Here is a 16578-nt window from a genome sequence, read left to right as displayed (position 1 = left end):
TTTTGATGCCGATGAGACAATTTACTCTCACAGAAATTTAATACAGCAAGTTGTTTACTGCCCTATTTATGAATTCCCCTCTTGCTTAAGCCATGGAAATTGTTCCAAATATGATGTTTGTTGCTTTGAAGACTCTTCAATAGGCAAACCCTTCCATTTGACAAGGTATGCCACAAGAATACGATTCCTTAGAACCTTCTCGCACGTGCCAATAATCTTCTCGGGCTCATAGATGGCCATCATCATCCAAGGGAGGTAGTTCTTTAAGAACTTGAATTTGAGGACCCACAAACTTTTTAAGCTGAGACACATGAAAGACATTATGGATTCTTGTGTTTGAAGGTAAGTCTAGTTGATAAGCAAGATTCCCAACTCGCTTGGCATATGGTAAGTACCATAAAACCTATGAGCCAATTTGTTGTGTCCTCCTTTAAGAGAAGCATAACGTGACTTGTGGAACCTTCAAAAATACCGATTCATCTTCCTCAAACTCCACATGTCTTCTTTTCTCATCCGCATAGACCTTCATTCTCTCTTGAGCTTTATGAATATTATCCTTGCATTACTTCATAAGAGCCTCCATCTTTTCCAACTCCTCACGGGCTTGTGGATTTACATCTTCATGAAACAATGTAGAGGGTACTTGTACTTTGTAGCCATATAAAGCTTCAAAAGGAGACATTCCAATACTCATATGGTAAGTATTGTTGTAACAAAACTCCGCAAGATGGAGCCATTGGTCCCATGCATTTTTTTTCTCATGGCAAAAGTGCCTCAAATAAACTTCTAGCCATTTGTTAACTCTTTTGGTTTCCCCATCTGTTTGTGGGTGATACGCGGTACTAGGAGTCAAAAGAGTCCCCATTGAAGAGAAAAAACTCCTCCAAAAGCTGCCCATAAACTTAATGTTGCAATCGGAAACAATCTTCATTGGCATACCATGAAGCTTGAAAATACATTCCATGAATTGTTGAGCCATTTGCTTTGCTGTAAATTGGGCCTTAGTTAGGATGAAATGGGTTGATTTAGTCAACCGATCAACTACCATATAAATTCTATTCCACCCATACTTAGTTGTAGGCAATCCCACAATAAAACCCATAGAGATATCATTCCACTTGCCTTGAGGAATAGGAAGTGGCTGAAGTAAGCCGCCGAGTAGAAGAGATGAGTCTTTATTTTGTTGACATGGAAGACATTGCATCACATAATCCTTGACATCCCGCCAAATGCCCTTCCAATAGAAACTCTTATGGATGTTGTCAAATGCTTTGAACAACCCATGATGGCCCACTAAAGGTGAAGAATGCATCTCATGCAAAATATGGTCTTTGAAAGAGGATTGTGGTGTCAAGTAGACTCTACCATGATACCATAAAAGACCATTATGCCAATTGAAATTGGGATACTCTTCTCCTTTACCTTACTAAAATTTCTTCATCATCTTTGATGCTTGTTCATCAAGCAAATATTCTTCTTGGATGTCATGAATCCAATCCTTATGTACAATTGAAATTGAAGAGATAGAATATGCCCACATTCATGATAAAGCATCTGCCACAACATTATCTTTTTCAGCCATGTAGATATTTCAAAATCATAGCTTTGAAGAGTAGCTAGCCAACTCCTTTGTTTAGGGCCCAAATTTGGTTGGGAAAGGAAGTATTTCAGCACAGGGTGATCACTCTTCACTTTGAAATGGCTGCCATATATATAGTGATACCACTTTTTAATAGCATGCAAAATTGCCAACATCTTTTGTTCATAGACATGTAGTTGATGATCCTTATCATCAAGCTTGTGACTTTCATAGGCTATAACTCCATGGTCTTGATACAAAATAGCCCCAACTCCTCTTCCACTAGCATCCGCATATATAATGAATTCCTTAGAGAAATCTGGGCATACAAGAATAGGTGTTCAAACTAATAGAGATTTCAACTCATTGAAGCTCTTATCGGCTATGGAGTCCCAAAAGAAAGCTTCTTTCTTCAGCCTATTGATCAAAGGAGCCACCACATGAGCATAATTCTTGATAAACCTCCTATAGAATGAATACAATCCAAGGAAACCCCTTAAGGAAGTAGAATTTGTAGGAGTAGGCCAATCTTTGACACATTTCACCTTGTTAGGATCCACACGAATGCCTTGCTCTCCCATAATGTGACCCAAGTATTCCACTTTATCTTCCATGAAAGAACACTTTGACATTTTGGCAAAGAGTGTGTGTCTTCTTAATATGTCAAAGACCTCTCACACATGCATCAAATGCTCATCCTTGGATTTGCTATAAATGAGGATATCATCAAAGAATACAAGGACTGTTTTGAACAAGAATGGCTATAATATCTTATTCATAAGTGCTTGAAAAGTAACGGGTGTATTTGAAAGCCCAAATGGCATGATCAAGAAGTGGTATAATCCTCTTTCACTCCTAAAGGCTATTTTATACTCATCCCCTTCATTCATTCAAATTTGATGATAGCCCGAACGAAGATCAACGAACAAAGATCAATCTTGGTGAATACCTTTGCATCTTGAGCTCATCCAAGAGGTCATCAATGTGAGAAATCGGGTATCTATTCTTCACCGTGGACTTGTTAAGCTCCCTATAATCAATGCACATGCAAAAAGATCCATCTTTCTTATTTACCAAGAGCATAGGAGAGGAAAACGGAAATTGACTTGGCTGAATTAAACCCATTTGCAGCAACTCTTTAACTTGTCTTTTCACCTCTTCCCTTTCAAACTTTGATAAGTGATAGGAAGGTTTATTGATGGGTTTTGTGTTGGGCAGCAAATCAATAGGGTGATCTATGACTCCAATAGCTCTTCCATTCTTGGATCCTTTTTCTTTGAAGAAGATGATGGCTTATTTGGTGGCTACTCTTTATCCGCTTTTGCAAGCAAAAGAGTGAATATGCATGATTGTGCATTGATTTCTTTATGCATCTTCTTCATAGAGATGAGTTCCATTTTCTTTTGACCAATGCCCTTCAATATTATATGTTGTCCATTCCATTGGAACTCCATCACCATGTTTTGCAAGTCCAAAGAAAAATTTCCAATGGTTTTCAACCAATCGTAGAGCCAATAACAATATCTATGGGACCCATTTCCAAAGTGATCAAGTCCACTTCCAATGTACATAAAGGAGATAGAGTAATAGGAGTGTGTAGGCAGATTTCATTACTTGACTCATAAGCTCCATTAACAACTTGGATCTTCAACGGCACTTGCATTTGTTGATGAAGCAATCTCAGTCCATGCAAAGATTTGGCATTAATGAAACTATGTATGCTGCCTGTATGAACCATTCTACCATTGATCAGTCCCTCAAGTCTAAGGGTGTTTTTTCCTTTACAACCGGTCCATGCATCATGAGAGATTGCACATAAAGAACCACCGGATCAAAAGGAAAGTTGTCCACAATATCATAAAATTCATCATTATTTCCTTCTTTCTCATCATGCATTTCTTCAACCATAGGGTTTGATTCCACATGAAATACATTCCCCTCTTCACTTTCATCTTCACCCGATTCATCAATGATGAAAAAGTTAAGTTTTTCATTTTTGGATTTGCATTTCAATTTATGGTATTGTGTCCACTTTTCTTTGCACTTGAAGCATAACCCTTTGGCCCTCATGTCCCTTATTTGATCATTTGAAAGGATCTTACTGTAAGTGCTATTTTGAGATCCCTTTTATGCATTTTTAGCCCTTGCAAAGCTTTTTTTTGCTTCAGCTGTTGGCCTATAACCATTTCCTCCACTTGGTTTTAATTCATAGACCATTGGATATGTAGGCAACTTGCTGTAATTACTGCTATAAGTACTAGTTCCCTAACCTTCTTGCCTATAAACATCCCTTTGCTAGCTGAAATGTGCTCCAACCCTTGAAGGCTAATTAGGTAATGAATACCCTGTACTTTTTGGCCGAACCCCCTTGAGTCTCTTCTATATTTCTGCCCATACCTTTCGGCATACAAAATGTCTTCATGAATTGTCTTGGGCTGCATTGCACCAACTTCTGAAGAGAGGGTTGAATCTAAACCAAATATGTATTTGTTTAACTTGGCCAAATCATCAATCCCTTCAATATACATAGAAAGATTAAGGAACATACTACAGTAATCACGAACGGACATGCCCCTTTGTTGAAGACCATACCATGTTCTTTGCAATCTTTCTTTCTCCATTGGAGAGACACACACTTCCAACATTGGCTTCTTAAAATCCTCCCAAGAAGTAAAATTGTGACCAACTCTTTGCATATATCTCCACCATGTATGCACATAGCCTTCAAGATGGAGTGTTGCAAATTAGAACTTGGCTTCATCATGGCGAGGAAAAAGTATGAAGTACATCTCTAATTTGTTTACCCATTCTTCCCACTTTGTTGGAGATGCATTATCCCCCTTGAAGTTGGAAATGGTAATATTTTCTTTGTACTCCCTTTCATTATAAGTTGGCTGGAAATTGTTGGTGTGCTGCCCAAAAGTGATTGTCTCCAAGAATCTCTATTCATTGAATCTCGTCTGAAAGAGTTTAGTCTAGAATTATTACCACCATGATTTGGTTGTCTCCAAGAATCTCTATTCATTGAATCTCGTCTGAAAGAGTTTAGTCTAGAATTATTACCACCATGATTTGGTTGTCCCAATCCAAAAGAATGATGTTGTCCATTAGTGGGCTGACCATGAAATGACTTATCTTTGTTGGTGATATCATGAAATGACCTTCTTTCATAAAATCTTCCACTCTTATAATGAAAGTTTAATTGTTCTTGCTTGATGGTAGATTGAGAGGGAAAATATTTGTAGAAGTGGTCACATCCATGAAACGCTTCATTCTCTTCTTCTCTTATGTCCTCCTCTTCTTCATAAGTAGCTCACGTCTTGAATTGAATTGAGGACAGGCATGATGCTTTGATAACATTGGTGGCTGATAATGAGCACTCCTCAATGTTGATGGCTCTCCTTTCTCAAAGGTTGACATAATAGACTGATCAATCCCCTTTCCTTTCATATTGGAGGGCTAGGTTGCTCTGAAGCATTTTCAATATGAGCAGTGGGTACATTTGGTGCAAAAGATGTGGTTTGAGTCTTCAAGTCCTTGATAACTGCTACTACATCTTCAAATCCACTCTTCATAAACTTGACCAGCTCTGCTGAAGTCCTTCATCCACTTTGTTGGATGTGTTCTCAACCTTCCCCAAGGATTTGGATAGTTGCTCATAATGATCATTCATCCCAATGTTCAACATACGCATCTCTCTTGAAAGCATGGGATCTTCAAAAGGTTCATAAGACAAGGGATTTCCATCATTAACCACTCATGCACTATGAGCATTACCAATGCTTATAACATCATCTTGCTAGTCATGATTGAAGGCTTCATTAGTGTTGTTTTAATAGTTGATATATTCTCTAATGTCTTCTTGAATGATCTCCATGACTTGATCTTTTCTTTTGTTTTTGGCCACTATGGATAGGTGCTATCAAAGATGACTATAGGGAAGAAAATTGTCAATATCTTAGCTTGCAATAGGGTATATGGGTGAAATGAACTCAAACAGTGCACCCTTGTTAGCCTCAGTCCCACTAGACCTCGTGTTAGAAAAAATGCTATAACTTTTGCTCTTGGAATTTGATTACTGAAATTTTTTATTCAAATCAAAGTTTGATATCCCCTCTTCAAAACAAGCTATCAAGTTCCCAAGTCAGATAATGACAAAAATTCGTATAATCGAAATTGTAAACTTGTCCTGTGAATTCATGCAACCTATAAACACCCTGTAGAAGCGTTGTTTCACCTTGAAATGGGTCTTGTAGTACTTGTAGATCCCCCAAAATAACTAATAAACCTGTGATGGGCTATAGGGCACCTGTATGTATCCTGAAAACACCTGCAACTGATAGGTACATGTTGGAAAGACCTGTATATCTATTCAAGGATGTCACAAACTGCCATGTTTGATACCGCTAGTCTTCGAATCTTCATCCACTCTTTCCCAAGTGGTCTTCCATGGTCCACCACTTGTGGTGAGGGATAAAATGGCAAGATGAGCACCTAAACGGGCTCTAAAACTCCAAAATGTATACAAAGTTCCTTCTGGGCCAGGTTGTGCATCCCTACGGAGTCTTAAGTAGTAAGGGAGGGTCACCTCTCTATTGTCTTGCTATCTCATCCGGCTTCAATCTTTTTTCTCGATCAGAAAATACATGGCAAAGCTAGTATTATAACAATCAATGCATGATATGTATGGCTAAATCAAAATCTTGCCATTTCATGATATGCAAAAACGGAAAAGGAATAGGGATGAAATTGAAATGGGGATAGGTAAGGAATACCTACAACAGTGACTCACTACTTTACAATTTTATTCCACTTACCACTTGATTTTACTTTTAGCCAAATTACAATCAATCACATCAAGCAACCAAGGTTAGGATTAGTCATAAAGTTTCCAACAAATGGAAGATATTATTAACAATTGGCTTCTGATTTTTATTGAGAGGGATGAAAAGAATTCAACACAACACCATTTAGTCCTAAGTTGGGTCTATATGCACTCAAATGGTATTTCTTAAATGGGATTACTCTTAATTATCCCTTTTCAACAATTTGATGGCTTAAGCAATTTGATATTAAAGGGATTAAGAGAAAAATTTAGAAATACATATTTCATTGTTAGAGTAGATGATTATGGAAGCTCCAATAACCACTTGATGCTTGAAATTCTTGATCTCCCGCTTGATGTAGCCAAGAATATCCTCAAATTCCAAATCCCATGATGAATATGTAACTCATAGACTCCAATTTCTCCATCAAGAAAGCTCCAATATCCAAAATCTTGATAGAAGTGATCCTTGTAGCCCAAATGTAGCTAGAAATTTGAAAGGGAATCAATGATGAGCATCCAAAAGGGTAGAAGACTTCAATCCTTGATAGAGAACTATTCCATTGAAGCACATAAGCTTGCATATGCTGCCCATACACTTGCAATGCTAAGAAGAAGCCCTATTCTTGCAATATTGAAGCAAGACCATAAATTCTTGAAAAAGTCTCGTGCATAGAAGCCTTAGGAGGCATCAAGAACCAAAAGCCCCATAATTCTATCCTTCCAAGTACAAAAATTTTGAAGAATCAAGTGGCTGCCCTGTTTTGACTCAATTCAAGAGAAGAATGTGCTCTAATCTTGCAAGAAATCTTCAATGTTGGTTTGAAGAAGCTCAAGAATGCTTGATAGAACAAAAGCCCTCTGATATTTTGAAGAAATGTCAAAGAAAACTCATTGCTGTTATAATTTTGCCATAGCCAAGGTTTGGAAAGCTCAAGAATGATCAGGAAAGTGTGAAATAACCATGTAAGCTTTTTAAAAACCTTCAACTAGGATTGTTAAAGCTTGTTATGCCATAGCCTCATCAAAATATTGTAGATTTTCATGAAGGAGGAGAGGCTGAAATCAACGCAAATATCTCCTCTTGTCTTGGAAGATGAATATCACTTAGACTAAACAATAGGCTACTCTACATGAAGCTCATGGCACAAGGAGCTCTGGTGTCTCATCAGGGAATAGTGATCATTGATAAAATATTGAAGCAATAGAAGCCACAGATTCTTGAAGAAAAGCTTGAGAAGAGGAGAGAGAAAGTATGCTTCTTAAAAGCAACTCTTCTTTTACCTCATTTAGTCACTGCAGGTTATCCTTTTGTCCAAGAAGACTCCAAAATGACTTCCAAATGGATCACGACCTGCTAAAATGGCGTTGAGCTCGCCATTTTCCTTCCATACTTCTTCAAATTCCACCAACTTGGTCCCAAAGAACACTACCACTAGTCATGGTTTAAACTGCGCAAACACTATGAACAAATTTTGGCCTCCCGGTTACCCTGTAACCATGCTGTGACTAGATCACCAAGAAAATGACTTGCCACATGGATACAAAACCAAGCTTTGATACCAATGTAAAATAGCTAGCTCTTATAGCAAGCCAAATGATTGGAATTTCATGAAATACACCATACTTATAAAGAAATACAAGAAATACACCATGTTTGCAAGGAAGCCATAGCCAAGGTAGCTAGGCAAGAAATAATATTGCCATGAAAGGCTGATAATCATAGATGAATGTTGCAACATGAATACTCACCTCATGTTAAGGTGGGACATGGTATGCACCCCATATCTTGGTGGCTAAGAGCATGCACCCTCTTAGTTGGTGGGAGGAAGGAACCTCAAAGCATGTATTGCTTGAAGTGGAAAAAAGATCCCTCACATGTTACATCTCCACCTTTTATACTTAACCCTAGCCTACTCTAGACTAATGTGACTTATGCTTTATTACATTATTTGAGTAAGAGGCCACTGAATCCTTGTGGGAATCGCGTCTAAAGGAGAGGAAGTATTGAGAATGGCCCCAAGTAGAGAATGCCACGCACGGATGGAAATCCCCCAATGAGAAATGAAGCTTCGGGTGAGGGCATCACTATCAATCCAACTACGATAGGTGTGACAAGAGCTAATGGAACTATGAGCAATACCCCACCTCTGGCCACTCAGGTCCAAGTTCTTCACTCTCTCTAATAAAGTGTTAAGCATCGATAAGCCTTCGATTAGTCTTTACTTAGGACAATATTATTTAAGGTTCGCAAGGTTACCTTGAGGGTTATGCACATAGATGATACATGCATGGGAAAGATTATATGAAACATACACCAATGGTACATGAAACATACACCAATGGTACGTGAAATGATCTTACATTAAAAAGTCTTGCATCCATCCTATGAAGGTTTCACATTAAATAACGGTTTAAGAGTTTACCTTGTGCTGCCAAACCATGAATTGATTACAACTTGCACAATAATTCGGGCATTATTTTACATTGAAAGATAGTGTTGCATCATATAAGAGCTTATAATTGTTACAACACATTCTTTGCCATAAGAGAAAGGAAAATAAAGTCAACTTAAAATTCTGAATAGTATTATGCTAGGGAAAGGCTAAAGGATATATGTCACTTAGAGAGGAGGCATAAATGCTCTTGCCAGATTGATTATCTTGCCTTGAAATGATAGAACTTACAAGAGACCTCATCATACACCTTATCCAAAGGAAGGGAGTGTTAAGTATATTTTGCATAGTATTGCTCTTAGATCCCAAGGGGGAGAGCGAATATGTAGATGGAAATATTATCACATCTATTCTTGCATTGTCTGGAAAAATACAATTGGTTTTGAAGGTTGATCAAAAAAATTCCTAAATACTTTTCATTTAGCTGAATCGTTGGATTGTCGTTTGGATGATTATTCCAAGTGATTGTGATTTATGGTAAATTCATGGCAGGGGTTTGTGACGACAAGTTGCCATGGGGATAAAGGAATGTTTTCTGAGAAATGATATTAGGGTTGAATGTCTCGTTTGTGCTTGATTCTTAAAGGATTTAATTAAGGAAAGGTTCTTTCCACGGGTGGATCACCTCCATGATCGCAGCACGGATCAATTCGAAAAGGGTATTGTGTGATTTATGGGCCAAAGGTCGAGTGGTGAAAAGACCAACCACGGGAATAATGTTTTCACTCCTAGGCAGCCTGTGGGTTAGGTGGAGCTTTGGACACCCCTTGCCAAGTCCGGAACGGAGTTGAGGACCTCCATGGCCCCAACGTTTGTGGCATTGGAAGATCCTATTCTAGATAAAGGATGGAAATTGTGGTGCCATGTGATTTGGACCAGTTACTTCTGCAAGGTAGAAGGGACATATAATTTATCCTGTATGGGCAGGAGGCAAAGATTAACTTGAAGATAAGTTAAGAAACTTGTTTGTCAAAAGGACTACTTGCTATGTTTTCATGTCAGTGCTATAAGTTACGTGAATGGACCCTGTTCCCTAGAAGGCTTAATTAAGGAAGCTAGTTTTAAATGACACACATAAATGTGGTAGAACCTAATTAGATAACTAAAGAATGCCTATTGAGAGAAGCAGGTGGGCGGAACCCCTGACAGGTACGGCAGGGTGGTCCCAAAGAACTAGGAGGCTTCTCACCTGGTTTTGCTAACCCTTAGAAATTGCTAGGTTAGAACCTCGATTCATGCCATTTTAGGGGACCAAAATGAGACTATGACCTACGGGTAGAGAGGTTGAGCAGTGCATCCCTCTCGTTTTCCATTCTCTTTGAACCAAGTGTGGCATGGATCTACTTCAGCTTGGGCATCTCTACGTAGAGTAGGATGTCCAGTGCTAGAATGCTGTTAGGAGACCTTGACCACTAGGAACGTGGATTTCAAGTCAATCCTAGTGGGTTCGGCTGCAAACATTTCCTTGCGAGACAGACTCGAGAAACCCTAAGCGACAGACCCTGTAACATTCCATGGGAGTTCCGGGCGATGTCGCTTAGAATTGTCTCTTGATGGAGAGCTAAAAACGTGCTTGGATAGCCAATATGCGGCACATTACAGTTAGTATCAGACCAAAACTTTGTGATGATGTGGGATTGATTAATGTATGGTTTGTAGACATATCCTAAACAGAGTAATCTAAGTGGTATGGCTTGATTGTTAGGCACCTTCTACACCCAATGCTGACATGCAAGAAAATATATTCCTTCTCAAGTAGATTAAGGCACCCGAGTTTGGTGGAAGAGGAATAGACATCGCATTGGAGGTAGAGATATGGATTGAGTCAATGAATGATTATTTCACTGCCACAGGAACCGCTTCTACCAATCAAGTGATGATAGCCAAACTTAAGTTGGTTGGCCAGCAAGCTCGGATATGGTGGAAGCAATGGTGCAAAGATCGAGGTGTTTCTGAAGCCATTGTCACTTGGGCTCAACTAAAAGATGTATGTGGATAATACCTTTCGCCAACCTACCAGACTTTGAGGATGAATTGTTGAGTGTTGAAATGACTTGTTTTTTGGCTGATTTTTGTTGTTTTTGATAGCTGAATGGTTGATTTTATGAGATGATTGATTGATTTGGAAGTGGTTTGAGAGTGTTTTGGATGATATTGATTGTGTTTTGGAAGATCATGATGTTTGTTGGTGGTTCTGTGATGTTCTGATAGGTTCTGATTGGTTCTGTATACCTTCTGTTTTGCTCTGTTTTGGTCTGTTTTGTTCTGATTGTCTTCTGTAAGGAGGGATGGAGTATTGATTGATGAAGATTGAGATCTTGTGAAAGTTTATTGAATAGTTTTTAAGAGTTTGGAATGATTTGAGAATGAGTTATGTGGTTTTGATGACCTTATGTAACCTTCTGTAGGTCTTCTGTAGAGCTTCTGCTTCTGTTCTGTCTCTGTTCTGTTCTGTACTGTAGCTGTTCTGGTACTGTTCTGTAGACTGTTTTGTATGCTTCTGTATGTGTTCTGTGGAATGTATGTGTGACTTTGGGAAAGTTTTCTAGCCTTGGAAAGAGGTGAATACAAGTGCAAAAGAGCTGAAAGAAGTGGAAGAAGTAGCTGTTGAAGACTCAAGTGAAGACTAGAGTGAAGTGACAGTAGTGAGCTATGAAAAGACACTGTAGTGGCTCTGGTGACTCTTCATATCAGACATACCTCTTGGGAGGGGTATCCACGACCTAAGAAGGATTATTGAGAGTGAATTTTGAGAGATTGTAGTGAGGATATGATGTATTATTGATGGAGAGAGAGAAAGAGAGTCAGAGATAGCCAATTCTACTCAAACAGAGTGATTGTATATGAGAGATTGAGAGAGAAGACTATGAAGATATTGAAGATGAATACTATGTGATGTATTTCCATTCAAAGATGGTGTATTCCTTTGCTTTCTTTGTTTTATTGATGGATTTTGTGAAGATATTGAAGAATATGGTTGATTCTATCAAAACCGTGGGAGATCTACATGATGCTGCATGAAGATTTGTTGTGCCTGGTGTTCTTTTCTTCATTGTGATAATATGAAACATGATAAATAAGCTTGTTGATGTTACAAGATAGATTTTCTTGCAAAAGAATTCCCTTTTCCTTGGTGTTCCTCTCGGGGCTCCATGTTTTTGGTGCGCAGCCGGGGAAACTTGCCATCAACAAGCACCAAAAGAGGCTGAAAATGAAGGAAATGGCATTGCCAAGAAGAGAAGAATTCAATGGATGTTTGTAAAGTTCCTTCTTCCATTGAAGAGTTGGAATTCCTCATAATCAAAGCCACTTTCCACAAGAAGTTCATCCCACAATGGCGGAAACACATCACCATCATGATGCATGCTCTATGTGGTGGACAGTTTCCTCTTCCTGTTGAAGCAGCAGAAACTTGCACCTTGGTGGCAAACTGTTTGGGAATAAACTGAAGAGCAGAAACAGAGAGAATGACCATCCATGGAAAATTTGGCATTCATTGAGAAGTTTCCAGACAACATCAAGTGGGAGATTGTGAAGAAGCTTCAGGAGTCTTGGTCTGTAGAGGTTCACAGGAACAAGAAGGAAAAGAGTTGGAATTTGTTCGTGGACGCTCAACAGCAAGATACATGGGATGCTTGGTGTACTGATAATCTTCTGTTTGTTCAATTAGCAACCCACTGGAAGTTGGTAGATAGAGTGTTTTTCACAACATACACTATTGAAACCATCAGAAGCTGGCATTACTATGATGATGGCACCACCACAATGCTCAGACGTATGCATTTTGACACCTTCAGAACCGAATACCTTCCTCTGTGCAGTGGCATGAAAGCAGAATTCAGGGACGTTGAAAAGAAAGAAGTAGAAGAAATGTTGGCAAGAGAGTCCTCCAGAGACTGAAGCCTTCTGTTAACCCTCTGTGGAGCACTAACAACCTAGTGGAGCCAACCCCCTGATGAATGACGCAATAAAGAGGCAAGCGTTAGAACGAGTCCAGAGGTACGTGAGAAGAGAGAAAGCAAAAATCAGAGCCGAGAACGAGCTCGCAGCAGAAGCCGCCTTTGACGCCCTTGCCGAACTCTTTACAGAAGTCCCAATGGCACATCAAGCCCTTCCTCCTCCTACTGGAGGTCCACTTCCAAGTTAGATTTGTCCTGGAAATATTGATGACAGGCCAGCGAATGTAGTCCCATTGCCGGTTTTTAAGGGAGAGTACAATGAAGACCCCGATCTTCATGTAGCAGAATTTATGGTAGCATGTGTGGCTAACAATGCCAGAACCCCTGAGCATTGGTTAGCAATATTCCCCGCCACTTTCAAGGGCGCGGCGTTTCAGTAGTATGAGAGACAAGCAGCAGGAACTTTTGGCACATGGGACGATCTGAAGTTGGCCTTCCTCACTAAATTTAGGCGTGAAGGTTTTGAAGAGCGGATGAGAGAGGAATTCATGAACCTAAGTCAGTCCTATGGAGAAAGAGTAGAAGCCTATGTCTCACGAATGGAATCCATCCTGAAGAGATGGACTAACCATAATCTAGATGATGGCATTCAAAAGGGGGTGTTTCTCAGAGGATTACAACCAGAAGTCCGTAAGTTTGTGGAGCTGCAAAGACCAGTCACCCTGCAAGCTGCAACAGAAGGTGCAAGACTGTACGATGAAGTGGAAGCTAGATTGGCGATGAATACAGGAAGAGGAGTCCTACCTCCTCTGATGCCAGGAATGATGTATCCACCAAATGCAGTCCCAGGGACTGTTCCCTACCCCTACCAACAGATGCCCCCAGTATCACAATACAGTGCACCAAATCCACAGTGGCCACAATCCCTGTCTCAAATGATGGTTCAACCACAACAACAATGGTCCCAACCAATTTCCTCAATGCCAAATCAGCAGCAACAGTGGAATCCTACCAACTGGAGCCAACAGCCAACAGTTAAAACAGGAGCTCTGAATCAGAACCAGAACAGAGACCCCTCTGTACCAGCCCAACCAGTTTATGCAGTGATTACAGAAACTCCTCAAAACCCTCCTGCCAGTACGTCAGGAGGAGAAAGCTTGAAGGATTATTTATCCAATTCAGTTGCAAACATCAAAAAGGAGTTGATGGATGTGATTACAGAACAACTACAGACGTTGAAAGTGAATACCGCTAGCATATCCAATGTTGCAGGAGCAGGAAGAGATGTGATGCGGTCAAACACTTGGTGTGGTAAGTGTCATCAAGCAGGCCATTTAGCCACTGAATGTATACAAAAACCAACCATCCTTGGAGCCTTCTGTTCCTACTGTTTGTGGAAGAACCATACAGAGGACATTTGCTCTCTAAAGGAGATGCATGATAGGAGAAGGAAGGAAGAAGACGCAAGATTTAACTTGCTGGAATCCAAAATGACAACACAAGATATTGGACCCAAGCCTAGAGAGTTTTGTCCTAATTTCGGACCCAGAAGATTTCCCTCTCAAAGTTACAGAGGAAGACAGTCTGGCGGTGGTCAGAGATCAGAAGTGGAATGTTACAGATGTGGAGAAAAGGGACACATCTCACCAAATTGTCCAAATCCTCGAAGGTTAGTGGATTACAAGCCCTTATGCAGTCGATCCAAAGGAGAAGGCCACACTGCAAAAGACTGTCCAAGCCCAGCCCCAGTGAAAAACAGTGCTACTGATAGTCCAGCCAAGGCCCAAGAGCCTACCTCCAATTTAGTGGAATTGGAAGTTGCTGCTATCACGCGTGCAAAGCAGAAGGAACCACCTATCCAGAAAGAAAATAACCCTCCTGCCAGAACAGTGAAGTTCAGTCTTCCAGCAGAAGAACAGAACAGAACAGAGCCTAACAGTGCCGTACAGAGCCCTACAGTGCCACAAAGAGTTACAGAGACAGGACCAGAGGTCCAGGATACAGAAGAGGAGGACGTGCCACAAGTGGCAGAAGAAGTTCCCATGATGCCTTTGTTGGAAGAAAGAGGGAAAATGAAAATGGGTGTTGCCCCATTCCCTAACCGGTTAGAGAAGCCAGTGGATCCTATTAAGGAATACGATCTGGTCAGAGATCTAGATACCTTTAGACCAAATCTCACATTCCGACAATTATTGATGTTGTCTCCTAGTTGCCAGAAAAGGTTCAAAAGTATATTGACAAGAAGACGTGGCTTAAGGATTGCTCCCTCAATAGCAACAAAGTCCAACAAGGCTCCAAAGCCTGTAAAAGAAGTGGATGTGGCTAACGCTTTCCTAGATCCGGGTACTCCAGAGACTGGCGTGTGGATAGAAGGCTGCTTCATTGCAAACGCACTGATTGATGGTGGTTCATCAGTAAACATTATGACGGATGTGACAATGAAGGATCTAGGCCTACAAGGTGTGCAACCCACCCAATGGCTCATCAGACTGGCGGATCAGAGTAGAATCAAGCCTTTGGGCATTCTCCCATATGTGAAGACTATAGTGGCTGGAAAAGATTATTGGCTGACCTATTTGGTGGTGAAGCCGAACTCTTATGGTACATCTTATCCTCTGTTACTGGGCAAACCATGGCTTTTTGAAGCCCGAGCAAGGACGGATTGGTTCAAAGGAGCCTTGACCTTGGGTAGAGGACTCAACAAAGTGGTGCTGAAATTGTATGGTTCTCAAAAAGGACATGGATCCACCTCCTTGGAATTATCTTCCGATTCCCCTAATGAGGCTACAGATGGAACATCAGCAGACGAAGATGCTGTCAAACAGATCCTTCCCAAGAAAACATTGGCACATTCCTTAACAGTGGATACTGTAAGTCGACTTCCAAAAGATGCAAAGCCATTATCAATGGGTGAATACTTCCTGCCTGAACCAGAAATGACTTCTGAAATCACTTCTGACAGTGAGATAGAAGCATGGATGTACTGCTCTCCCTGTTACATGGCCATAGCAGAGCCAGAGACAGAGGCAGGAGAGGAAACAGAGAATATGTTCTTCTGTTACAGAGCACCTGCAGAAGCAGAAGCAGAGACAGAGACAGAGACAGAAGAGGATGGATATGATATGGACGAAGAAGATTATGAAAGTGAAACGGAAGAGTCTATCCCACCTGAAGAGGATACATTTGAAGAAGAAGTTCCAGAAGCTTCAGAAGCAGACGAGCTCATGCTATGGGACAGAATGGTGATGATACCATTTGGTCTAGTAAATGGATCTTCTCATATGCAAAACCTTTATAAAAGATGGATTAAGAAGAACAAACCGTCTTTCAAGAGTGGCTCCTGCCGTCCTAACCCATCCTTGCCAAAGAAAGATGATGATGATGCACCATGCCAACAAGTACCAGTCCCACAAACCCAACAGGCATCAGAGGGTCCCTGTTATGTGACGTTCCTGGATGTGTCATCATCCGAAGATGAGTCTTCAAGCCAAGAGGTAATTAATTTTGAAACCAAACTCGAAACGGCTCTTATCCCATTTCAACATCTCAAGGAGCAACCTAAGTCTCCACCAAAAGAAGAAGTTGGTTCTAGTGGGACATCAGAAGAGGACATCACTCCCTTGAAGGAGTCGGATCTGTATCCAGAAGCAGTCCATGGAACCTTCATCCGTGAAGTAGAAGGTGAAGGGCAGTTAACCTTTGTGGATGCAGATGGCACTGAACGCCACTTGAAGGTGGGTAGCAGTCTCCCAGAAGAGGAGTTGTCAACCTTGTACAACTTGTTGAAAGAAAATTTGGACGTGTTTGCATGGTCCTACA

Source organism: Lygodium microphyllum, chromosome 23 (assembly GCF_053477565.2).
Source record: "Lygodium microphyllum isolate KBCC chromosome 23, Lygodium_microphyllum_v1.1.10, whole genome shotgun sequence".
Classification (NCBI taxonomy): Eukaryota; Viridiplantae; Streptophyta; class Polypodiopsida; order Schizaeales; family Lygodiaceae; genus Lygodium; species Lygodium microphyllum.
This window is presented reverse-complemented; position numbering follows the sequence as displayed.